Source organism: Oncorhynchus mykiss, chromosome 21 (genome assembly GCF_013265735.2).
Source record: "Oncorhynchus mykiss isolate Arlee chromosome 21, USDA_OmykA_1.1, whole genome shotgun sequence".
Classification (NCBI taxonomy): domain Eukaryota; kingdom Metazoa; phylum Chordata; class Actinopteri; order Salmoniformes; family Salmonidae; genus Oncorhynchus; species Oncorhynchus mykiss.
The window spans coordinates 47,585,594-47,612,049 of NC_048585.1; the positions used below are offsets into that span (position 1 = coordinate 47,585,594).

The following is a 26,456-nucleotide window of genomic DNA, read 5'->3' on the forward strand; positions in this document are numbered from 1 at the left end:
GCCCTGGATCGACGTGTACGACAGCGTGTTCCAGTTCCCATCAATATCCAGCAACTTCACACAGCCATTGAAGAGGAGTGGGACAACATTCCACAGGTCACAATCAACAGTCCGCATATCTGTATTCCTAGTCATGTGAAATCCATAGATTAGGGCCTAATGAATTCATTTCAATTGACTGATTCCTTATATGAACTGAAACTCAGGAAAAATTGATACAATTGTTTCATGTTGCGTTTATATTTTTTCAGTTTTCAGTTTGTAATCATGTTTGTTGAAATGTCAACCCTCAACCAATGCAATATCATTGCAAATCACTAAATGACATGGGGAAATAATGTGACAACAGTGCATAGGTTGTCTTATAGATGAATCGTCACATAATAGAGATGAATCAACCAATTTACTTCAAAATTGTTCCCAATAATAACAGCTGTACTGTACTGTATACATGTACATCATACAAACCAGTTTAGCTAAACACCACAGATAAAGCATGCTAGCAGCACCCTCCTCAGGGGCAGCAGGCCTATTGCTGTTCCAGCAGACAGTTGCTCCTCCCCATACAGTCAGTCATATTATATGAATACACTGCTGATGGAATGGAAGCCTATCTCTACTATTCACACATGGTCACTGGTGGGGAGAGGAAATGTTGTAGGACAGGCTATATTTATGTAGAGCTTACAGTGGTGTGTGTAGAGAGCTAGTTGATACATGCACACACTCAGACACACACACACAGACACACACGCACACAGTATCACAGTGCGTCTCGCCCAGAGTCGTGGATTCGAGTCACAGGACTTGAACTTGAGTCTTACCCATGTCAATGAGCAGGGTTGGGGAGTAACGGATTACATGTTACATGTAAGGGATTACAAAAAACAGTAACTGTAATCCGTTATGTTACCAGCAAAAATATTATAATCAGATTACAGATACTTTTGAAAAACTAGAAGATTACTTCGAGGATTACTTTTAAATTCAGAAAGGATGTTTTCGGGAAAAAATATTTTACACTTCTCTGTTTTCTCAATGACATTCAAATCAGCATTGAAAATAAGGTGCAAGTTTAAGTTTCTTCCACCTGAGTGAGTCTGACTGCAAGTCAGAGACCACTATGAAGACACACCAAATGTGTTCTCGGGAAAAGAGCAGGAATAGGCTTTTGTAGGCTACAGTCCAAGCTATGTCTTCCAATGGTGCGACTGCTGTCTGCATCCAAAGATTATCCAACTTGATTAAACACTTGGAGGTCAGGATGACAGAAATGGTGTAGTCTACGGCGATACAGATATTATTGATATCTACATAGCGCATTGATGTGAATCACACTGCTGCTCTCATTTAGCTATTTGTGCCTTATGGATCGTGGTTGTTGTGGATGGCTGTTCACGAATCTAAATGTGTATTGGAACCCAATAATAGTTGAATTCAAGATGTTTAAGCTGCCTATCAATCATTGCTTTTGAAACCAGTGGACAGCCAGTGAAAAATGCGTTCTTGCAACAGCTGCAGTGTGCGGATCCCAGCCTATGGAAAAAAAGTGGGGCATTTATCTAATTCATGATGATAAAAAATAAATCCATAGGCCAAATGGACACATGCTTAAACTTGCACACTTTTGATAGACTTAAAGGGGCAATCTGTAGTTGCTACATCCACTTTTGGACTTAGAAATGATATATTTATATACATTGATTCTTGAAGAACATATAAATCCCTCATGAGTTTAGTTCAACTGTCACACTCCAAGAAAACCCAAAATATAAGCTTGTTTTATTCCAATGTTTGTAAACATTGTAAATGTAAACAAACACTGTATAGCCTTATAACATGGTAAAAACCATAATGTTGATATCATGGATGGTCAGTCCTTGCGTCCATTGCTCTGACTATTAATCTGAGAGTGGTTACATTTCTCCATGCCCATCCCTCAGCTTTTTACAAAAACAGAGGCGGGGTACCCATTTTGTTATTGTTTCATCTGTGTATTTTCCGTTTAAACAACTAGCTGCATATTATCAAGATATCACTGTCACTAGCAAAAATGTAAACTTCGGGCCTATAGCAAATGGCATACATTTTTCACATGTAAATAGCACATTTCAGTAATGCTCAAAGCATGCCATTCCATGAGCGCAGCATTTATTTTTCAACTTGAATCAGTGAGCCCAATCAGTCCTCCATGACAACAAAATCATAAACAACAGTGTAGTTTGAAAAATATTTATCATGTATGAATGAATGGTGATGAAATATCATTAATAATAATTAAGTCTGATTAAGATGAATGTACCAACGTAAGAATGGATGTGGAAATTGCCTTTAATATTGTAAAAACTATTTATTGGTTGTAATTGCCAATTGGGTAATTGTATGGACCTGGGAGGGGCCAAGCACTTACCTATTTGAGTTCCTGTTAGACAGATTCAATTTGGTTTCTCAAGGGGAGGCTTGACTCGAGACTCCACCTGTTCTACTTCAAATCAAATCAAATCAAATCAAATTTTATTTGTCACATACACATGGTTAGCAGATGTTAATGCGAGTGTAGCGAAATGCTTGTGCTTCTAGTTCCGACAATGCAGTAATAACCAACAAGTAATCTAACTAACAATTCCAAAACTACTGTCTTATACACAGTGTAAGGGGATAAAGAATATGTACATAAGGATATATGAATGAGTGATGGTACAGAGCAGCATAGGCAAGATACAGTAGATGATATCGAGTACATTATATATATATATGAGATGAGTATGTAAACAAAGTGGCATAGTTAAAGTGGCTAGTGATGCATGTATTACATAAGGATGCAGTCGATGATATAGAGTACAGTATATACGTATGCATGTGAGATGAATAATGTAGGGTAAGTAACATTATATAAGGTAGCATTGTTTAAAGTGGCTAGTGATATATTTACATCATTTCCTATCAATTCCCATTATTAAAGTGGCTGGAGTTGAGTCAGTGTCATTGTCAGTGTGTTGGCAGCAGCCACTCAATGTTAGTGGTGGCTGTTTAACAGTCTGATGGCCTTGAGATAGAAGCTGTTTTTCAGTCTCTCGGTCCCAGCTTTGATGCACCTGTACTGACCTCGCCTTCTGGATGATAGCGGGGTGAACAGGCAGTGGCTCGGGTGGTTGATGTCCTTGATGATCTTTATGGCCTTCCTGTAACATCGGGTGGTGTAGGTGTCCTGGAAGGCAGGTAGTTTGCCCCCGGTGATGCGTTGTGCAGACCTCACTACCCTCTGGAGAGCCTTACGGTTGAGGGCGGAGCAGTTGCCGTACCAGGCGGTGATACAGCCCGACAGGATGCTCTCGATTGTGCATCTGTAGAAGTTTGTGAGTGCTTTTGGTGACAAGCCGAATTTCTTCAGCCTCCTGAGGTTGAAGAGGCGCTGCTGCGCCTTCTTCACGATGCTGTCTGTGTGAGTGGACCAATTCAGTTTGTCTGTGATGTGCATGCCGAGGAACTTAAAACTTGTTACCCTCTCCTCTACTGTTTCATCGATGTGGATAGGGGGGTGTTCCCTCTGCTGTTTCCTGAAGTCCACAATCATCTCCTTAGTTTTGTTGACGTTGAGTGTGAGGTTATTTTCCTGACAACACACTCCGAGGGCCCTCACCTCCTCCCTGTAGGCCGTCTCGTCGTTGTTGGTAATCAAGCCTACCACTGTTGTGTCGTCCGCAAACTTGATGATTGAGTTGCACCCTTGTGGGGCCCCAGTGTTGAGGATCAGCGAGGAGGAGATGTTGTTGCCTACCCTCACCACCTGGGGGCGGCCCGTCAGGAAGTCCAGTACCCAGTTGCACAGGGCGGGGTCGAGACCCAGGGTCTCGAGCTTGATGACGAGCTTGGAGGGTACTATGGTGTTGAATGCCGAGCTGTAGTCGATGAACAGCATTCTCACATAGGTATTCCTCTTGTCCAGATGGGTTAGGGCAGTGTGCAGTGTGGTTGAGATTGCATCGTCTGTGGACCTATTTGGGCGGTAAGCAAATTGGAGTGGGTCTAGGGTGTCAGGTAGGGTGGAGGTGATATGGTCCTTGACTAGTCTCTCAAAGCACTTCATGATGAGCACTTCATGAGCTTAACGTAGTCGTTAAGCTCAGTTACCTTAGCTTTCTTGGGAACAGGAACAATGGTGGCCCTCTTGAAGCATGTGGGAACAGCAGACTGGTATAGGGATTGATTGAATATGTCCATAAACACACCGGCCAGCTGGTCTGCGCATGCTCTGAGGGCGCGGCTGGGGATGCCGTCTGGGCCTGCAGCCTTGCGAGGGTTAACACGTTTAAATGTTTTACTCACCTCGGCTGCAGTGAAGGAGAGACCGCATGTTTTCTTTGCAGGCCGTGTCAGTGGCACTGTATTGTCCTCAAAGCGGGCAAAAAAGTTATTTAGTCTGCCTGGGAGCAAGACATCCTGGTCCGTGACTGAGCTGGATTTCTTCCTGTAGTCCGTGATTGACTGTAGACCCTGCCACATGCCTCTTGTGTCTGAGCCGTTGAATTGAGATTCTACTTTCTCTCTGTACTGACGCTTAGCTTGTTTGATTGCCTTGCGGAGGGAATAGCTGCACTGTTTGTATTCGGTCATGTTACCAGACACCTTGCCCTGATTAAAAGCAGTGGTTCGCGCTTTCAGTTCCACACGAATGCTGCCATCAATCCACGGTTTCTGGTTAGGGAATGTTTTAATCATTGCTATGGGAACGACATCTTCAACGCACGTTCTAATGAACTCACACACCGAATCAGCGTATTCGTCAATATTGTTATCTGACGCAATACGAAACATGTCCCAGTCCACGTGATGGAAGCAGTCTTGGAGTGTGGAGTCAGCTTGGTCGGACCAGCGTTGGACAGACCTCAGCGTGGGAGCCTCTTGTTTTAGTTTCTGTCTGTAGGCAGGGATCAACAAAATGGAGTCGTGGTCAGCTTTTCCGAAAGGGGGGCGGGGCAGGGCCTTATATGCGTGGCGGAAGTTAGAGCAACAATGATCCAAGGTCTTTCCACCCCTGGTTGCGCAATCAATATGCTGATAAAATTTAGGGAGTCTTGTTTTCAGATTAGCCTTGTTAAAATCCCCAGCTACAATGAATGCAGCCTCCGGATAAATCGTTTCCAGTTTGCAGAGAGTTAAATAAAGTTCGTTCAGAGCCATCGATGTGTCTGCTTGGGGGGGGGATATATACGGCTGTGATTATAATCGAAGAGAATTCTCTTGGTAGATAATGCGGTCTACATTTGATTGTGAGGAATTCTAAATCAGGTGAACAGAAGGATTTGAGTTCCTGTATGTTTCTTTCTTCACACCATGTCACGTTAGCCATAAGGCATACGCCCCCGCCCCTCTTCTTACCAGAAAGATGTTTGTTTCTGTCTGCGCGATGCGTGGAGAAACCCGTTGGCTGCACCGCCCCGGATAGCGTCTCTCCAGTGAGCCATGTTTCCGTGAAGCAAAGAACGTTGCAGTCTCTGATGTCCCTCTGGAATGCTACCCTTGCTCGGATTTCATCAACCTTGTTGTCAAGAGACTGGACATTGGCAAGAAGAATGCTAGGGAGTGGTGCACGGTGTGCCCGTCTCCGGAGTCTGACCAGAAGACCGCCTCGTTTCCCTCTTTTTCGGAGTCGTTTTTTTTGGGTCGCTGCATGGAATCCACTCCGTTGTCCTGTTTGTAAGGCAGAACACAGGATCCGCGTCGCGAAAAACATATTCTTGGTCGTACTGATGGTGAGTTGACGCTGATCTTATATTCAGTAGTTCTTCTCGACTGTATGTAATGAAACCTAAGATGACCTGGGGTACTAGTGTAAGAAATAACACGTAAAAAAACAAAAAACTGCATAGTTTCCTAGGAACGCGAAGCGAGGCGGCCATCTCTGTCGGCGCCGGAAGTCTCTAATTCTTGGGTCTCGACTTGAGACTTGGAGCTTATAAATTGAGACCTGCTTGTAACTCAAATAATAGTTGCTGGAATAATAGTGGCTCGAATAATAGTGAGCCGAGGCAGTTTCTCCCTGTTCTCGACTGAGGGTCCCAAACCATTCCCTTCCCTAGAGGTGCCTCCTACCCAGTGAGCTGATAACTCTACCCTTCAGAAAGACAACCAACACTGCACTACTACACTGCCTGTGCAACTGGACTGTTACTGTGTATGTAAACATGACACATTATGTAAGCTTTCTCCTAAAAAAAAATCGCACAACTTCATTAACTAGTGACGCACCGATATGACATTTTTGGCCCTTACCGATATCCAATATTTTCCTTGACAAAAAAAGCGATACCGATAACCGATATTTTCACATTTTAGCGACCTTTTAAGCATTCTAGTACATTTAAATAGTTAACACACACTCATGGACACAGCGGTCTAAGGCATTGCATCTCAGTGCAAGATGCATCACTACAGTCCCTGGTTCGAATCCAGGCTGTATCACATCCAGCCGTGATTGGGAGTCCCATAGGGCGGCGCACAGTTGGCCCAGCGTCATCCGGGCCGTCATTGTAAATAATAATTTGTTCTTAATAACTGACTTGCCTAGTTAAATAAAGGTTACACACACACCACACTGACCGAAAAGTAATTTTTTTGGAATTTACATATGTCCCCATTACCAGTAAACATAATCAAAACATATTTCTTTCACTTACTTGCTGTGTCGTTTCGTTATTCATTTGTTGAGTCGTTTCATTCTCAACCAGGATTGCAATGGAATGCCATTTGGGTCTTTGCGTGTCAAAAAATATACTATTTAGCACTATTTGACGTGTCAAATAACACTATTTGATGTGTCAATTAAGCTTCAGGACCTGAATATGACTGCACGTCACATAATCATTTAATGCATTCATAATTTTGTATGTAGTTATTACACATTGATTACACTATCACTCGTATTTCATATGTCACAACAATTCATCAATATGTATGCTATGATGCTGGTTAAGTTGTCTCGCACACCTACAATGCTGGTCATAAAAAAAGCTAGCTTGCAAACATTGTTCTTCCCTAAAAACATAGCAAAACAACAATCTGTTTCAGTAGCTATAGTTAGCTAGCTAAGAATATAGCTAAGTGTCATCGTCTAAAATAATCCTAATTTTAAGACTGTTCTTATTTGATTAATGGTGGTCGGACCCATCTATGTGAAGCTAGCCACAATAAGGATTCGCCACAATGGTGGACTTTGCGGTTAGCCTTCAAAATGAAAGTATGGTATAATTCTACTATTTATATTCATTTGCTTTACTGTCAATGACATACTTTTTATTTTGAAGGCAAACCGCAAATTCCACTATTGTGCCTAATCCTTATTCTGGCCAGCTTCACAACACATAACCCAGTCCTGTCGAGCCTCACTAGCCAGATGAAGCTAGCTGGTTGCTTATAATGTTAGCTTTGGGCAACAGGGTTAAGTAGATGGCTAGCTATTTATTTTCATGAACTGAAGTGCGATTTCAATAGTCAAACAACAAGTGGCAACCTTGCTAGTACTTACTCACAAGGATTCCTAAATCATTGCTAAGATTAATGAAAATGACTGCAGTTTCTACTGGTCATTGTTTTCAGGCTGGTTGTATTGATGCTAGCTAGGTACCAAGCTAAAGCTAGCTACCCCAGTAGTTGTGGTCGGACAAATTATGCTTTATTGCCAATGCGGTACTGTAAACACATCGTTCCTGTCCTGGGTTGGGTTGAGTTTGTTTATTTGCAGACTTTTTTGTACAGCTTTGACAGTGCTACTGTATCTTTTTTGACACGCAAAGATGCAAATGGCGTTGAAGCCATGTATGTCATGAAGCTAATAGCAGTGATGCTATTACTGTGTAACTCCGGTGGGGCAACATCTGAAAAATAGCGCACTTGGTAGTGTATACCAGTGCTTGACCAGTCGGCGAAAGCCAACATAACCCACGACAGAGAACGGTTGATTGTCAAGGGAAATTAATTCCATTATCTTGGCTTTAATGGATGTCGCCTTTGAGTTGTCTCGCTGAAATTTTCGCATTCTTTCAAATGACTGTCCAATCCACACAGCAGACATTGTGTGGTTAGGAATGCTGGGTTAGGTTAGGAATGCTGTGTTGCACTTGTTGGGCAAAATTTTACGTGTGGTCATTACCTCATGTACCTACGTTATATAGGTATGCACGGTAGCTTTGACATCGGTTTTTAACATCGGCGTTAAACTAGACATCGGCCGAAACTGATGTTCGCATTTTTCTATTATCGGCCGATTCCGATATGTTCACCGATATATCGTGCATCCCTACCATTAACACTTTTGTGATCAGTTCATAATGTAGGACCATAGGCCATGTTTTTGAATAGACTGATACCTTGTATTCACAATATGTACATTAGCGCGTCAGGGAGCAAACAACTCTACTACTCACCCCCCTCAGTCTAATTAGGCCATTCAGAACACACCATAATCCACATTTTAAGAATCCATGCGCATTATGCTTTCATCGAAACCCATATCATCAATATGCATCATCCTATCCATGGCCATTTGTCAAAGATCAACAATATATTGTATTTATTGACATGTACCCCTTCACCTGCTCCGTCATTTTTATGAATTATTTAATATGATATCTTATTAACATGTGTTCTGTTAATAATGTCTATATTTATGGAAGTGCCTAGTGGTTGCATGGATAGGCTATTGTTGTTTGTGCCATTATACATTATACCTCAGTATTTGTATAATTCATTTTATACAGTCTTTTTTAATAATCTCAAATCAAATCCAATTTTATTTGTCACATACACGAGTTGAGTCAGTATGTTGGCAGCAGCCACTTTATCAAGGGTTCGAATCATTTTGGAGATGACTGGATTTGCGTTGCATCTAAGCAGTGTTCAGTTTCATGGTTTCATGGCCTTGAAGTTACACAAGTTCAAAATCAAATCAAATCAAATGTATTTGTCACATACACATGGTTAGCAGATGTTAATGCGAGTGTAGCGAAATGCTTGAGCTTCTAGATGCTGCTTCAAGAGGCAGTAGATGATATAGAGTACAGTATATACCAATAAATATGAGATGAGTAATGTAGGGTATGTAAACATTATATTAAGTAGCATTGTTTAAAGTGGCTAGTGATATATTTTACATCAATTTCCATCAATTCCCATTATTAAAGTGGCTGGAGTTGAGTCAGTGTGTTGGCAGCAGCCACTCAATGTTAGTGGTGGCTGTTTAACAGTCTGATGGCCTTGAGATAGAAGCTGTTTTTCAGTCTCTCGGTGCCTGCTTTGATGCACCTGTACTGACCTCGCCTTCTGGATGATAGCGGGGTGAACAGGCAGTGGCTCGAGTGGTTGTTGTCCTTGGGGATCTTTATGGCCTTCCTGTGACATCGGGTGGTGTAGGTGTCCTGGAGGGCAGGTAGTTTGCCCCCGGTGATGCGTTATGCAGACCTCACTACCCTCTGGAGAGCCTTAAGGTTGTAGGCGGAGCAGTTGCCATACCAGGCGGTGATACAGCCCGACAGGATGCTCTCGATTGTGCATATTTAGATGTTTGTGAGTGCTTTTGGTGACAAGCCAAATTTCTTCAGCCTCCTGAGGTTGAAGAGGCGCTGCTGCGCCTTCTTCACAGTGCTGTCTGTGTGGGTGGACCAATTCAGTTTGTCCGTGATGTGTATGCCAAGGAACTTAAAACTTACTACCCTCTCCACTACTGTCCCATCGATGTGGATAGGGGGGTGCTCCCTCTGCTCTTTCCTGAAGTCCACAATCATCTCCTTTGTTTTGTTGACGTTGAGTGTGAGGTTATTTTCCTGACACCACACTCCGAGGGCCCTCACCTCCTCCCTGGAGGCCATCTCGTCGTTGTTGGTAATCAAGCCTACCACTGTAGTGTCATCCGCAAACTTGATGATTGAGTTGGAGGCGTGCATGGCCACGCAGTCGTGGGTGAACAGGGAGTACAGGAGAGGGCTCAGAACGCACCCTTGTGGGGCCCCAGTGTTGAGGATCAGCGGGGTGAAGATGTTGTTACCTACCCTCACCACCTGGGGGCGGCCCGTCAGGAAGTCCAGAACCCAGTTGCACAGAGCGGGGTCGAGACCCAGGGTCTCGAGCTTGATGACGAGTTTGGAGGGTACTATGGTGTTAAATGCTGAGCTGTAGTCGATGAACAGCATTCTCACATAGGTATTCCTCTTGTCCAGATGGGTTAGGGCAGTGTGGTTGAGATTGCATTGTCTGTGGACCTATTTGGGCGGTAAGCAAATGGGAGTGGGTCTAGGGTGTCAGTTAGGGTGGAGGTGATATGGTCCTTGACTAGTCTCTCAAAGCACTTCATGATGACGGAAGTGAGTGCTACGGGGCGGTAGTCGTTTAGCTCAGTTACCTTAGCTTTCTTGGGAACAGGGACGATGGTGGCCCTCTTGAAGCATGTGGGAACAGCAGACTGGCATAAGGATAGATTGAATATGTCCGTAAACACACCAGACAGCTGGTCTGCACATGCTCTGACGACGCGGCTGGGGATGCCGTCTGGGCCTGCAGCCTTGCGAGGGTTAACACGTTTAAATGTTTTACTCACATCGGCTGCAGTGAAGGAGAGTCCGCACGTTTTGTTTGCAGGCCGTGTCAGTGGCACTGTATTGTCCTCAAAGTGGGAAAAAAAGTTATTTAGTCTGTCTGGGAGCAAGACATCATAGTTCGTGACAGTGCTGGTTTTCTTTTTGTAATCCGTGATTGACTGTAGACCCTGCCACATACCTTTTGTGTCTGAGCCATTGAATTCTGACTCTACTTTGTCTCTATACTGACGCTTAGCTTGTTTGATTGCCTTGTGGAGGGAATAGCTACACTGTTTATATTCGGTCATGTTTCCGGGTCACCTTGCCCTGGTTAAAAGCAGTGGTTCGCGCTTTCAGTTTCACATGAATGCTGCTATCAATCCACGGTTTCTGGTTTGGGAATGTTTTAATCATTGCTATGGGAACGACATCGCCAATGCACTTTCTAATGAACTCGCTCACCGAATCAGCGTATTCGTCAATGTTGTTGTTGGAAGCAATGCGGAACATATCCCAGTCCACGTGATCGAAGCAGTCTTGAAGCGTGGAATCAGATTGGTCGGACCAGCGTTGAACAGACCTGAGCGCGGGAGCTTCTTGTTTTAGTTTCTGTCTGTAGGCAGGGAGCAACAAAGTGGAGTCGTGGTCAGCTTTTCCGAAAGGAGGGCGGGGGAGGGCCTTATATGCATCGCGGAAGTTAGAATAGCAATGATCCAGGGTTTTACCAGCCCTGGTTGCGCAATCGATATGCTGATAACATTTAGGGAGTCTTGTTTTCAGATTAGCCTTGTTAAAATCCCCAGCTACAATGAATGCAGCCTCAGGATATGTGGTTTCCAGTTTGCAAAGAGTCAAATAAAGTTTGTTCAGGGCCATCGATGTGTCTGCTTGGGGGGAAAATATAGGCCTGCCGGGTCCTCTACCTAGTCTGCCGGGTCCTCTACCTAGCCTGCCGGGTCCTCTACCTAGCCTGCCGTGTCCTCTACCTAGCCTGCCGTGTCCTCTACCTAGCCTGCCGGGTCCTCTACCTAGCCTGCCGGGTCCTCTACCTAGCCTGCCGTGTCCTCTACCTAGCCTGCCGTGTCCTCTACCTAGCCTGCCGGGTCCTCTACCTAGCCTGCCGTGTCCTCTACCTAGCCTGCCGTGTCCTCTACCTAGCCTGCCGGGTCCTCTACCTAGCCTGCCGTGTCCTCTACCTAGCCTGCCGTGTCCTCTACCTAGCCTGCCGGGTCCTCTACCTAGCCTGCCGTGTCCTGTCCTCTACCTAGGCTGGCATCTCCTCTATCTAAAGCACGTGATTGGAGTATAGTTTCAGGATTTCAATAACATATTCAATGGAAAAAAATCTCTTGCATTATTTTATGTGGTTAAACGCAGGCCCAAATCTGACGTGACTTGGGATAAATTAATAATATTTGCATGTGGCATGACTTTTTTAATCAGGTGATGAGTGTATTGTATCATAATATCAGTATTAGATCAGTATTAGATCAGGGTGTGTCTCAGAGAGAGAGGGAGGCAGAAAGAAGCAGAGACTGCCAGTTTGGGCAGGAGGACTGTGCTGGCAGGGCTCCCTATCCCCAGGGGCGAAGAGCGATGGTGCATCATGCCTTGCTGCCGTGTCAGTCACATGACCCCCGGAGTAAGAGTCCCCTCAAGCTGCATAATAAATCATCTCAGTCAGGCTGGCTGGCAAGCTCCCTTGAAATGTTCACACACACACACACACACACACACACACACACACACACACACACTCATACACGTGTGTATAGATACACACATGAGCGTACACATATACACGTGCAAATGCGCGCACACTCACACCATCTCTCGCACACACGCCTAAACACAAACACACTAATATACTCTCACATGCACACAGGCTGCTGGAATCATAAAGAGGCAATGTCTTTACTCACTGACCTACTGAGTGTCCTAAATGTGGGCTTTATGCAATGAAAATATGGTCAAACATTTAGGTACCTGACATAATGCCTTTAACACAACATCAAGTGTGCCATTTTCTTGCGACAACTGACAAGGTGTGAAAGATTTTAAATATCTACTCTAAATATTAAGCTGGTGACAAAACCATTTGTTAGTATAGCATTTGTTTAGCAGATACATTTTTACGTGACATTCGGCTAGCTGTCAGTTGACATCAACTCAAACTATAGTCCACTATAGCTCCGCTCCATTTGCCATTGGCAGAAGTTGGTTGTCATAAAAGGTGTTGATTTGTGCCACTTCAACTTGAGTTTAGTCTTAAAAGCGTGGCAGGTAGCTCTACTGTAAAAGGGTTACTGATTGTCTTTAAAAGTACCCAGCCACTCATATATAACAGGCCTCCACAACTTACAGTGCCCGTACACGACACAGTAGTTTTGCCAGTGTCAACTACTTAGCAACAAAGTTCGTTTGAGTCCATGGCCCCTTTGTGTTTTCCTAACCCATGTATTTGCTTTACATATGTATTGTAAATGTCCCCTCTCGTTTTGATCACCTCGCCACATGAGCAGAGAGAAAGTAGCTTTTAAACCACATCACACTGGAGACACTGAAACACCCACCTGGGGAGTGAAATGTGCTGTAAAGCGTCTAATGCCCTGGCGTGCTTAGTCCGAATATTTAACACACAGAACAAGAACAATCTATTCTGGACTGCAAGACAACCACTGAGAAATATAAGTGCAGCAAGAGCCATCTCCCTTGAGCGCAAGAGAAAGGTGTTATGGGAAAAAAAGACCAGGCTATATATTTAAGGCGAATAGCAAGCTTCGAAAACTTTCCGGCAGCGGTTGATGAGTTCAATGGAGATTCTGTAGACACAGAGAGCATTTGCACTGGCGTATGGCGTACTCCCCTGCCTGGGGAACGGGTACTGGGAGGCTAACAGGCGCACCAATTACAACTGTACCCACAATCCTCTGAGGGGACATAGTTCTGCCTATTGATCTTAGACATGCCCCTTATGGTCATGTATTCATGTTGACATGAGTAATTTTATTACCGTTACTTAATTATTTATTATAAATCTGCAACATTAAAAGGAAGCTCAAGGGTGAGTGGTTATGCAATGTAATCTGACTTGAGTCTTACTTTTTTTTTAAAAGACAACATCCAGCTTCTTGGAGAAAGAAGTATAAAGCCGTTGGATACAGATTTAAAATGACTTCTTTTTACATTTTAAGGCAGCTACTGTACACGTATTCATTGCAATGTATTTAACTTGGTAAGAAGAGGGGCGGGGGCGTATGCCTTATGATTAACAAGACGTGGTGTGATCACAACAGCATACAGGAACTCAAGTCCTTCTGTTCAACTGACTTAGAATTCCTCACAATCAAATGTCGAAATCATTATCTACCAAGGGAATTCTCTTCGATTATAATCACAGCTGTATATATTCCCCCCAAGCAGACACATTGATGGCCCTGAACAAACTTTATTTGACTCTTTGCAAACTGAAAACCACATATCCTGAGGCTGCATTCATTGTAGCTGGGGATTTTAACAAGGCTAATCTGAAAACAAGACTCCCTAAATTGTATCAGCATATCGATTGCGCAACCAGGGCTGGTAAAACCCTGGATCATTGCTATTCTAACTTCCGCGATGCACATAAGGCCCTCCCCCGCCCTCCTTTCGGAAAAGCTGACCATGACTCCACTTTGTTGCTCCCTGCCTACAGACAGAAACTAAAACAAGAAGCTCCCGCGCTGAGGTCTGTTCAACGCTGGTCCGACCAAGGCCTGCCTAGGCAGAGGACCCGGCAGCCTAGGTAGAGGACCCGGCAGCCTAGGTAGAGGACCCGGCAGGCTAGGTAGAAGACACGGCAGCCTAGGTAGAGGACACGGCAGCCTAGGTAGAGGACCGGCAGCCTAGGTAGAGGACCCGGCAGCCTAGGTAGAGGACACGGCAGGCTAGGTAGAAGACACGGCAGCCTAGGTAGAGGACACGGCAGCCTAGGTAGAGGACCCGGCAGCCTAGGTAGAGGACACGGCAGGCTAGGTAGAGGACACGGCAGCCTAGGTAGAGGACCCGGCAGCCTAGGTAGAGGACACGGCAGGCTAGGTAGAGGACACGGCAGCCTAGGTAGAGGACCCGGCAGCCTAGGTAGAGGACACGGCAGCCTAGGTAGAGGACCCGGCAGCCTAGGTAGAGGACCCGGCAGCCTAGGTAGAGGACACGGCAGGCTAGGTAGAGGACACGGCAGGCTAGGTAGAAGACACGGCAGCCTAGGTAGAGGACCCGGCAGCCTAGGTAGAGGACCCGGCAGCCTAGGTAGAGGACCCGGCAGCCTAGGTAGAGGACACGGCAGCCTAGGTAGAGGACCCGGCAGCCTAGGTAGAGGACCCGGCAGCCTAGGTAGAAGACACGGCAGCCTAGGTAGAGGACCCGGCAGCCTAGGTAGAGGACACGGCAGCCTAGGTAGAGGACACGGCAGCCTAGGTAGAGGACCCGGCAGCCTAGGTAGAGGACCCGGCAGCCTAGGTAGAGGACCCGGCAGCCTAGGTAGAGGACCCGGCAGCCTAGTTGCTTGCCTAGTTAAATAAAGGTTAAATTTAAAATAAAAAATCAAAATTCAACAATGTTTGTAGCAAACAATTAGTCCATTGGTTGAATGTGTCCTTGCTATCAAATAAGTGATTAACAGGTTTTTATCCATGGTTTTCCGTGTGGGCTGCCATTGTTGTCCATTCTATACCAAGCAGTCATGTTAGCAGAGTTAGCAGAGTTAGCTACCGCGTAAGTTCCCACTTCTACAGGTGGAAATGGGAGACCCTGTAAAAAGAACTTGTTTTAAACGCTTATTTGATAGCAAAAGACACATTCAACCCGACGAATCATAAGGATTGTTCCTAGAGGTATTCAATATGCCTCTGTTGACAGGACACGTTATTTTGGTGAAACCGAATAGTTTATGTTTGGTTGATCAAGGATGCCAGGCTGCATCCTTACACAACCAGCCATCTGTAAACAATGGCTCTCTGCAGGATGAAACAACTTAGGCCTTAATATTAAAGTGATGCTCCAGAACTTTTTGGTGTACTGCGTCATCCATTTCATATGTTGAGCGCTGCAAAATTATTATTATTCAAAAATATATATTAAATACATTTCGGATGATTTGTTACGAATCCAATTTCTACAATGTATTGCACATTTGTTGAGCTTCAGATCCTGGTCTGCATTTTTAAGTAGGTTTAGTGTCATCCCTGGTCAAAGCAGCTTATGTTTGTTTAGAGTTGAGTTGCAACATGTCAGTCCTGGAGGGCTGTAGTGTTTACTGGTTTTCACTGTTTAATCAGTGACTGATCAAATGATACACTGCACAGTTTCTTACATGCTCTATCTCGTCTCCCACTTCTCTCTCTCCTCTATCTCTTTTTGTCATTTTCCTCTACTTTTTGTCTCTGTCTCTTAGGTGGGGGCATAGGGGTATTGGTCATACTGGTGTTGTTGGCGAGGACGAAGCTTGGGCATCGGGCAGAATGTTGCCACCTGCATGAGTGGAACAGAGGAGCCTCAGTTCTGGGTGAGTTCATGGCCCACATTCATGAAATCTCTGGCACAATAAAACCTTCTGCCCTTCTGCAGGGTATCATGAAGAGCAACTTTCTTAGTGCTGAAAGCACCATAAACAGTATAAGAAACAGTAAACACCGGCAAATGTTTTCAAATGGATCTCTGAGTAGGAACGTGTTTGAACTCTGATTTTTTAGATATAAGAGTGAGGACAAACCTCTACTAAGCTAGTGTCTCCCTATACATTAACAATACCCAGCATTCGCCGCTTTGCTCGAACTTGAATTACCTTTTAGATTTTTCATTGAGGGACAATATTTGTCAGGTCAGAATGATTTCTCAATACGGCTTTATAGACTCATTCTATCAGACTCAACTCTCATTTTGAAAGGTTTCATGTCAGCATATACAGCACTGTAGTGTAATGCCTTACCCATACTAGAATCAGATAGTACACTAAGCCCATCTAAAAGCTTGCTCTTCCGCTGTACCAGAAGCTCACCCAATCCATCATATCAGATAGCACTCTGTCTCTGTCTCATACCCAGATCCTGCTCCCTCATTCATATTTAGATGCAACCGTTTAGTTGCAGCTAAGACTTATCAGTCTTCCATTAATCAGATGTATGACATAGTTTATGTCCCAAATGGCAGTCTATTCCCTATATGGTGTACTACTTTTGAAAGTAGTGCACTATGTGGGGAATAGGGTGCCATTTGCGACTCAGCCATAGGAACTCAGGCTGATCTGATGGCAAAGACGTTTAGTTGTCACAGCGGAAAGATCAGCAAGGACTTGTAAATGTCAGCATGAGCGGCGCACGATCTCTACAATATTTCCAACTAATATGTTCCTCTGGATTCTTTCATGTTAACAGTCCACCACCCCGATATATGCATTGGCTGCTATCGTCAAAGGTTTATAGAAGAGAGGATGTGTTTGCGTGTGTGTCCTATCCAGTAGTTTGAAAGTCCAGTCATATTCTCTTTCATTTTCCTGAAATCTCCCTGACGTCTCTTTGCAGAGCAACAACACGACTCAAAAAACCCAAAGGATAGGAGTCACAATTATCATCATCCTATACACACAGGGAGCTACCACATGGTATACACATACAGACTCTGAGACATACTGGGAAATACAGTATCTCCCTCTCTGTGCCACAGGCCCTTAATGTGAAACCTGTCCTCTGAAAGAAAGTGGAAAAATATATGAAAAGTAGAAAGTAAAAGTTTCCCCTCTGCTGGCCTGCACTGTGACAGGGCTCACAGTCACAGAACACATTCAGGGAGATATAAATATTGAGCACTGAGGGATTTTTGCTCCATGAATTATTAAGTCCAGTGGCTTTATGTAAGCTTCTGAAAGCTATCTCCCCCAGCTTTACTGTTTCACTCTGCACCAAGCAGCGACTGGGGAACACAGAGGTAGAGAGACAGCACATAAACTCAAACACACATAGATATATACATTTGGTGTAGTAGGCAGACAGGCACGCACACAGACAGACAGACAGACAGACAGACAGACAGACAGACACACACAGACAGACACACACACAGACACACAGACACACAGACACACATTGTGTAGTTGATTTTAAGCCTGACAATATTGTTAACAACTTTTACTTTAGTAGAATCTTGCCATTATGATTAAGAGATGGGTGTTGTAAAGACATCACCTGAAAACAAATTGCAGAGGTTTATTTTTCCCCAAAACCATGTCCTTTCCACTAACACTGTGTGGATTTGGTAGCACTAAATTATTGATGGCATTACATGACATGGATGGCTGAGTTCTCCTCTCAGCAACATTAAACCTGCTCCTAAAAATAGTTTTCTCTGACTTCTCTTTGACAAAAAGATAGGGACAGTAGCTTTCTGAAAAGGTATTCAGGCAATTGTGTATTCAGGCCGGTGTGTGTGTGTGTGTGTGTGTGTGTGTGTGTGTGTGCCTGTTTCTTTGCACATGTCTGTGTGTTTGTGTCTTTGTGCATATGCATGTGTGTGTTAGTGTGTGTGTGCACAGGTTTGTGCCTGACTCAAGTGTGTACAGTGTCCTCCACTAATATTGCTGTTTATCCTCTTGGTCTTTCATTCAAAATGTTTACAAAAATCAAATATTGAATTGAAATAAAATGATTGAAAAAATGAATGTGAAATAAATGAACAAAAAAGTTTTTCCCTGAAACATGTGTGCCACCATTATTGGCACCCCTAGAAATTCTTATGAGTAAAATCTAACTTAAGTATATTCCCATTCATATTTTATGTATTTAAGTTCACCTGAGTGATTAAGAACACTGAAGTGGTAAGCCATGACTTGTTTCACTGGGGTATGTAAATATGAGGTGACACACCGGCCAAGTTCCCAAAGTCATCCATCACTATGGGAAAGACCCGAGAATTTCAGTAATGATGTGCGACAAAAGTTTGTTGAGCTGCACAAATCAGGAAATGGCTATAAGACAATAGCTCAACGGTTGAAAATGCCTATTTCCACTATCAGGGCAATAATTAAGAAGTTTGAAGCAACCGGAGATGTCAACAATGGGCCTGGAAGAGGACGTTTCTCTATATTGACCCCATGCACAGTGAGGAGGATGGAGACATTAGTTGGGTCTTGGGGTCAGAAAGTCTCGAAAACTACGATCAGACGCCACCTACATAACCACAAGTTGTTTGGGAGGGTTTTCATAAAAATGCCTTTGCTGTCATCAAACAACAAACTCAGGCACCTACAGTTTGCCAAACTTTACTGGAACTTTCAACGGGACCAGGTTCTATGGTCAGATGAGACCAAAACATAGCTTTTTGGAAACAAACACCAGAGGTGGGTTTGTCGTAGACAGAAAGATAGCCATGCAGAAAAGTACCTCATCCCCACTGTTAAGTATGGTGGTGGATCTTTGATGTTGTGGGGCTGTGTTTCTTCCAAAGGCCCTGGACAACTACTTAGGATACATGGTATCATGGACTCCATCAAGTACCAGCAGATATTCAATCAAAACCTGACTGCATCTGCTAGGAAGCTTAAACTGGGCCCTGGATGGATCTTCCAGCAGGACAATGATCACACCTCAAAATCAATGGTCTCAGATCCCTTGCCATGTGTTCTCCAACCTCATTACGCATTATAGGAGACTCAGCGCTGTTATGTTGGGAAAGGGAGGTTGCACAAAGAATTGAATGAAGGGGTGCCAATAATTGTGGCACACATATATTTGAGAATATATTTGTTTTATGATAAGAATGTATTTTTTCTTTCAATTATTTTACTTTTAATTAAAGGTTAGATTTTTGTGAATATTTTGATGGAAAGACCAAGAGCAAAAACAACAAAGAAACATTTTTTATAGTCCGTTTTGCTCATATTTACTAAGGCTGCCAATATTAGTGGAGGGCACTGTATGTTTGTTTATGTCTGTGTGTGTGTGTGTGCTCCTTGTTTATTGAAGTAGGACACAGTGACATGGACAATATGTTTACTAGAAGCTATTTCCCCAGTGTTGTTAGATGTAGGAGTGCTGATCTAGGATCAGTTTAGCCTTTTAAATCATAATGAATAAAAGAGGGGACCTAAACCAAAACTCTACTTTGACGTGCTTTATGAATAAGAGCCTTCTCCTGTCTATGGAAGCTAAATCTACAATAATGAGCATTCCAACTGTCTTATTATAACCAACTTAATGTGTCATTGTTTGTATTACTGTGCAGGCTGCTGTGAAATACACATTTAAATGATTAAGTATCATTCAGTTTTAAGATTGCAGCTGTAGGACAGTGCACATTTTATTCAGCTTGTATTGAAAATCTAATCAAATAAAATCTATTTGTCACATGCGCCGAATACAACAGGTGTAGACCTTAACGGGAAATGCTTACTTACAGTACAATCCCTTAACCAACAATGCAGTTCAAGAATTAGAGTTAAGAAAATATTTACTACATACACTAAAGTAAAAAAAATCTATAAAAAGTAACACAATAGAATAACAGTAACGAGGCTATATACAGGGGGTGCTGGTACCGTCAATGTGCGGGGGCACAGGTTAGTCGAAGTAATTTGTACATGTAGGTAGGTGACTATGCATAGATAATAAACAGGAAGTAGCAGCAGTGTAAAAACAAAGGGGGGGTTGTCAATGTAAATAGTCCAGACGGCCATTTAATTCATTGGTCTTATGGCTTGGGGGTAGAAGCTTTTAAGAGAGAACAGTCTATGACTTGGGTGACTGACTATGTTGTTGAACGCTGAGCTGTCGTCAATAGTCAGCATTCTCATATAGGTGTTCCTTTTGTCCGGGTGGGAAAGGGCAATGTGGAGTGCAATAGAGATTGCGTCATTTGTGGATCTGTTGGGGCGGTATGCAAATTGGAGTGGGTCTAGGGTTTCCGGGATGATGGTGTTGATGTGAGCCATGACCAGCCTTTCAAAGCACTTCATGGCTACCGACGTGAGTGCAACGGGTTGGTAGTCATTTAGGCAGGTTACCTTCGCTTTCTTGGGCACAGGGACTATGGTGTCATTAGCAAAGCGAACATAAAAGGCATTTAGCTCGTCTGGTAGGCTTGCGTCACTGGGCAGCTTACGGCTGGGTTACCCTTTGTAGTCCGTAATAGTTTGCCAGCTCTGCCACATCCGACGAGCGTCAGAGCCGGTGTAGTATGATTCAATCTTAGTCCTGTATTTATGCTTTGCCTGTTTGATGGTTTGTCTGAGGGCATTGCAATATTTCTTATAAGCTTCCCGCTCCTTGAAAGCCACAGGTCTAGCCTTTAGCTCAGTGCGGATGTTGCCTGTAAGCGATGACTTCAGGTTGGGAAATGTACGTATGGTCACTATGGTGTCGTCGTCGTCAATGCACTTATTGATTTAGCCGGTTACTGAGGTGGTATACTCCTCAATGCCATTGGACGAATTCTGTAACATATTCCAGTCTGTGTTAGCAAAACAGTCCTGTACCATAGCATCCGTGTCATCTGACCACATCCGTATTAAGCGAGTTGCTGGTACTTCTTGCTTTAGTTTTTGCTTGTAAGCAGGAATGAGGAGGGTAGAATTGTGGTCAGATTTGACAAATGGAGGATTAGGGAGAACTTTATATGCATCTCTTTGTTGGTAGGATAGTCTTGATCGTAGATCATCCAGTTTATTTATAGAATTGATGGTAGAGGCGGTTTGTCCACCCGCCGATGAATTCTCTCAAGGCACCCCGATCTCCACCCCCTGTATTTCTATCTTTTCTTCACGCGAATGACGGGGATTTGGGCCTGGTCTGTGAAAATGTCAACTTTTGTCAGTGTACCTTTATCAGGAATTAATACATCTAGAATAGTGTGTAAGCAGGAATATTTGATATGTTAGTAGACATTATTGTGAGGTACGAGTTCTCTCTGGTTATGTCAATTGAAGGTGAAACTCCTGGCCCTGGTCCAGTTTCTAGGGATTGTATTGAGTCAGTTGTATTGAGTCAGTGAACGGCCTTTGGTCGTTCACCAATACAGAGTAGGTATTTTGCTAGCTAAGCATTCAATAGAAACAGTGACTATAGGTCTTGGTGGATCATTGACAATATCAAAACCGAAGAAAGGAATTCCGATATGTATGGAAGAGTTATGTTTAGAAGCTTAACTTGATAACTTCTCAGTCAGTTAACTTTGATAAACAGCCACATATACACTGAGTGAACAATACATTAAGAACAGCCTCAATTCATTGGGACATGGACTCTATAAGGTGTCTAAAGTGTTCCACAGGGATGCTGGCTCATGTTGACTACAATGCTTCTCACAATTGTGTCAAGTTAGCTGGATGTCCTTTGGGTGGTGGACCATTCTTGATACACACAAGATAAAGGTTGAGCGTGAAAAACCCAGCAGTTCTTGTCACAAACCGGTGCGCCTGGCACCTACTACCATACCCCGTCAAAAGGCATATTTTAAGTTGTATTTTTCTTGTTTTTCAATCAACCAACAAAACACATTCCACACTCACAGATGTGACAGGCTTAAAAATCATAATAATAATAAATCAAGAATAATATATATATATATATATATAAAAATTATTATAATAATAAATAAGTGTTTTATATATATATATATATATATATATATATATATATATATATATATATATATATATATATATACACAGTATTTAAACCAAACCCACAGAATTTCCAAATCAGTTTTTCTCAAAATCAGTTAAGCTACTTTATTAATATGTCTGTTCAAAATGCTTTATTGGTTGAGCAGGTCCCGTTCCTGTATTCAGTATAGCACAGTATTTATGAGCATTAAATATATACAAGAGCAGTTTTGGGTAAAATCGCTTAGTTAAACTGCTGAACGGAAATCATGGGTGAAGGATGAATTCTAGCCGAACTCTATTATTTGATGAGTTTAATTAAATCCCAGAGTTTCTCTCAAGGCTCTTCTAGGGGGTTTCTGTATTTAAGGCAGATTAATTTTTCATTACGCATAACTGGAGTCTGACTTCTAATTAGTGAGTGCATGGCCGCTGAGGGCTGTCTGTCTGCCTTTGGAAATTCAGATGTCTGATCTTCCACTTACCTAGTTCTCTCTACACAACACCTCTCCATTATTTGACCTAGATCGTTTTTGTATATGTATTGATATGTAGGCTACGTGGGCCTTTTTACATTGATGTAGTTCTGTCCTTGAGCTGTTCTTGTCTATTAATGTTCTGTATTATGTCTTGGTTAATGTTTTGTGTGGTCCCCAGGAAGGGTAGCTGTTGCTCTTCCTGTTTTTGATGTAAAGAGTGTGGCTAGACTCCGTTAACCATATTAATGCTAAAGCAGTGTTTTTGATTGCTACTGTTCAGATACTGCGGTATGGATTTGAGATGTGCCCTATAGGTGAAAGTGTTATAAAATGGAATCATAACTGTCTTCACAAACATTTTCAGATAGGTTGTACATGGCCCCTACTATGTAAAATGCACATACATGGCCTCTATGACACACATTTCTTTCTAAAATTTGATTTATTCAGGGTAGCCCTGACTAGGCTCTCATTCCCACTACAATAAATCGCAACAACTGCAATCCTCAAATAATTAATTCCAAACCATTGTCCTAAACTGCCCTAATGGCACCAAGGAATCAAAATGCAAGGAATTGTGCAGGTTATTCCAACAATGGGGGTCACTAAAAAGAGGCTTCACCTAAACTGGCCGAGACCAGAGGGACCTCAAGAGTTAACCAACCCTGCGAGCAGGTTTGATAACTCATTCTTTTATACTTTAGCAACAAAGTTAAGTACATTGGAAGCTTTTGTAGTAGAGCTTTTTAAACAAAAACGGAGTAATGAAGTGATCTACGGGACTTCAATGAGGATCAGCCAACCTTTTATTACAGGATGTAGGGATGAGTGTTTAAACTGTCATCTGTGTTAAAGTGAAGGGCTCTATGGTAAACGACATCCAAAGGTTTAAGAGTAGTGGCTCCTGCAATCTGGTAATTGGCGTCACCATAGTCTGCTTCCTGCTATTTAGGGAGAGTCCAGATCTATTTCTAAAAAAGAAGCCCAATTTAAGTCTTGGCTTTTTAATTAGCTCATCCATATGTTTTTTTGAACAAGAAGACTTTTTCAAAACAAATGCCCAGATATGTATAGGCGGGAACCCAATCGATGGGAGAAGCCTCCAGTGAATAAATATGTAGTTCATCTGAAACATTGTAGCGAGAATTCGAGAACAATATACAGTGCGTTCAGAAAGCATTCCCACCCCTTGACTTTATCCACATTTTGTTGTGTAACAACCTGAATTTAAAATGTATTAAATAGAGATGTTGTCACTAGCCTACACACAATACACCATAATGTCAAAGTGGTATTATGTTTTTAGTCATTTTTGCAAATTAATTAAAAATGAAAAGCTGAAATGTCTTGAGTCAATAAGTATTTAACCCCTTTGTTATGGCAAGTTTAAAACTTTCAGGAGTGAACATTTGCTTAACAAGTCACTCACTCTGTGTGCAATAATAGTGTATTTTTGAATGACTACCTCATCTCGGGACCTCACACATACAGACCTCACAATTACCTGTAAGGTCCCTCAATCAAGCAATGAATTTCAAACACAGATTCAACCATAAAGACCACGGAGGTTTTCCAATGCCTCGCAAAGAGGGGAACCTATTGGTAGATGGGTAAAAAAAAGCAGACATTGAATATGGTAACATTATTAATTACACTTTCGATGGTGTATCAATACACCCAGTCACTACAAAGAAACAAGCGTCCTTAACTCAGTTGCCGGAGAGGAAGGAAACCGCTCAGGGATTTCTCCATGAGGTCAATGGTGACTTTAAAATCAAATCAAAATCAAATCAAATTTATTTATATAGCCCTTCGTACATCAGCTGATATCTCAAAGTGCTGTACAGAAACCCAGCCTAAAACCCCAAACAGCAAGCAATGCAGGTGTAGAAGCACGGTGGCTAGGAAAAACAGTTGCAGAGTTTAATGGCTGCAATAGGAGAAAACTGAGGATGGATCAAAAACATTAGAGTTACTCCACAATACCAAATTAAATGATGAAGCAAGCCTGTAAAGAATACAATTATTCCAAAATGTGCATCATGTTTGAAATAAGCCACTTAAGTAAACTGCAAAAAACCTGGCAAAGAAATGTAATTTGTGTTCTGAATACAAAGTGTTATGTTTGGGGAAAATCTAACACATTACATCACTGAGTACCACTCTTCATATTTTCAAGCATGGTAGTGGCTGCATCATGTTACTGGTACGCTTGGCTTCGGCTAGGACTATGAGTTTTTTAGGATAAAAATAAACAGAATAGAGCTAACTTGCTTACCAAGACGACATTGAATGTTCCTGAGTGGCCTAGTTACAGTTTTGATTTAAATCTGCTTGAAAAGCTATGGCAAGACTTGAAAATGGCTGTCTAGCAATGATCAACAACCAACTTGACAGAGCTTGAATACATTTTTAAATAATCAATTTGCATATATTGTACAATCTAGGTGTGAAAAGCTCTTAGAGACCTACCCAGAAAGACTCACAGTTTTAATTGCTGCCAAAGGTGATTCTAACATGTATTGACTCAGGAATGTGAATACTTATGTAAATTAAATATTTATGTATTTATTTTTAAATAAATTTGCAAACTTGTGTTCACTTTGTCATTATGAGGTAATTTGTGTCAAATTTTGAATTCAGTCTGTAACACAACAAAGTGTGGAATAAGTCAAGGGGTATGAAAAGTTTCTGAACGCACTGTATATTTCGTCTTTCCCGCATTAAGTACAGGTTTTGAACCAACTAGGGCTTTCTGTAAGGCAACAAATTCCCATTGCAGATCTAACATAGCCTGGTCAACAGTTGGGGCAATGGCATACATGGTGTTATCTGCATACAAATTAATATTACAAGTTTTAACAGATATACCAATATTATTTATATAAATAGTAAAGAGAACATGTCCCAGTACCAATTCCGGCGGTACAGCTTTTGCAATATCCAGGAAACTAGACATGACACCATCAGAAATCACACATTGAGTCCTGTCTGACAGATAATTATGTCTGTAGTTCACCTAATGCATGTATTATTGGCATAGCATAGTGTGATTAATAGTGGGAACAAGGATAATTATTACTGTTGGCAAAGATACAACTAATTCCTCAATTATCAACCAGACAATTAGTGAATATGTAGGTCATTATTAAACAGTTACCCCCTTAAAAATCTGATGTTTACTCCAAAAAAGGTCAGCAAGGGGAATAAGAGGAACATGTTCATTCAGTTTCAGAATCATGTGAAATGGGGGATGAACATCAATGAAACAAATGTCCTTGCTGTCTTTGAAAAAATGCTAAAGGGAACACTTTTACCTTGTTGGTTCAAATTGGTAAGGGCTTATGTTTACATCATTCAATTACAATACATCCACATGATGGTGCTGTTCCTTTTTGAATAGCAATCTAAGATCAAACTTGTGATGTCACTTCAGTTACACTGTGGATACAGATTGTAACCTTTCATGATTGCTTTATTGAATGAGAACCATAGAGCCACATATAGAGGCTATGAACTGTAGACTGAAAAAATATTCATATATTTTGTATAAACAACCATTAACAAATATCACAATATACAAAAAGTATTGTTTATTGATTATTTGTTTGCCTGCATGACAATGTATATAAATAGTACCACTCAAATGTTTCGACACACCTACTCATTCCAGGGTTTTCTTTACTTTGACTATTCTCTACATTGTAGAAGTGAAGACATATTAGTGGAGACATCAAAACTATGAAATAACGCATATGGAATCATGTAGTAACCAAAAAA

The 26,456-nt window shown here is 42.3% G+C and overlaps 1 protein-coding gene across 40 annotated transcripts in view; it reads left to right on the forward strand.

The window, feature by feature from the left end:
* Nucleotides 1–26,456, forward strand: part of LOC110500605 (receptor-type tyrosine-protein phosphatase delta) — a 589,354-nt gene that overhangs the window by 216,930 nt on the left and 345,968 nt on the right. For all 40 annotated transcript variants that reach the window (XM_036958029.1, XM_036958028.1, XM_036958035.1 and 37 more), the window contains one exon: nt 16,000–16,110. The gene's annotated coding sequence lies outside the window, so the exon portion shown is untranslated. The remainder of the gene's footprint in view (nt 1–15,999; nt 16,111–26,456) is intronic.